The following is a 618-nucleotide window of genomic DNA, read 5'->3' as shown; positions in this document are numbered from 1 at the left end:
GGGGCTGGTGCGGGATCGGGCAGTGTTTCGTTCTGCTGTGCATGGGGTCGCAATGAGTCGGAAACGACTCGACGGCACTTAACAACAACAACAACTTTTAAAGATTTCTTTTTAAATTTGTCTTACATTTGTTTTCGCCTTTACCAAAAAAGATAATAAATTGAAAATCATGATAATCCTCTCTCTAACTACATCACTATGAAGTTTAACTGTGACAACTACAAAGCTAGAGGCAAGGTACCACATTTGTTGCAGTTTAATTCCAGGAAAAGATCTAGGAAAAAACAAATGTCCTTGAGTGAGACATACAAATTAAGTCTGTGAAAGTCTGAAAAATAATGTATTCTATACCTCTCTTTCCTTCTTATCCTCCTTGGTTTCTTTTCCTGTGGCTGTCTCAAGGCATTTGGAGTATATTTACTCTAGACTAAGCTGTGATCTCCTTATATAGTGATGTAAAAAGCAGTAATAACTAGGTAAGAATGACTAAGAAGAAATTGTGGTGAATAAAAGCAGATAACATGAATGTGCTAATTAAATAAAATTATTGAAGCCACATGACAATTTTTATAACCAGTTACAAAAATGTTGTGTTGTTGTTATGTTCTGTCAATTTGG

At 35.1% G+C, this 618-nt stretch overlaps 1 protein-coding gene across 1 annotated transcript in view; it reads left to right on the top strand.

The window, feature by feature from the left end:
* IQCB1 (IQ motif containing B1) overlaps window positions 1-618 on the top strand; it is a 107,610-nt gene that overhangs the window by 73,685 nt on the left and 33,307 nt on the right. The gene's annotated exons all lie outside the window — the stretch shown is intronic.

This window comes from Orycteropus afer, unplaced genomic scaffold (assembly GCF_000298275.1).
Source record: "Orycteropus afer afer isolate SDZICR_OR568_19922 unplaced genomic scaffold, OryAfe1.0 scaffold00114, whole genome shotgun sequence".
NCBI lineage: Eukaryota > Metazoa > Chordata > Mammalia > Tubulidentata > Orycteropodidae > Orycteropus > Orycteropus afer.
The sequence above is the reverse complement of the archived record's forward strand: the minus strand, read 5'-3'. Positions and strand labels throughout refer to the sequence as shown.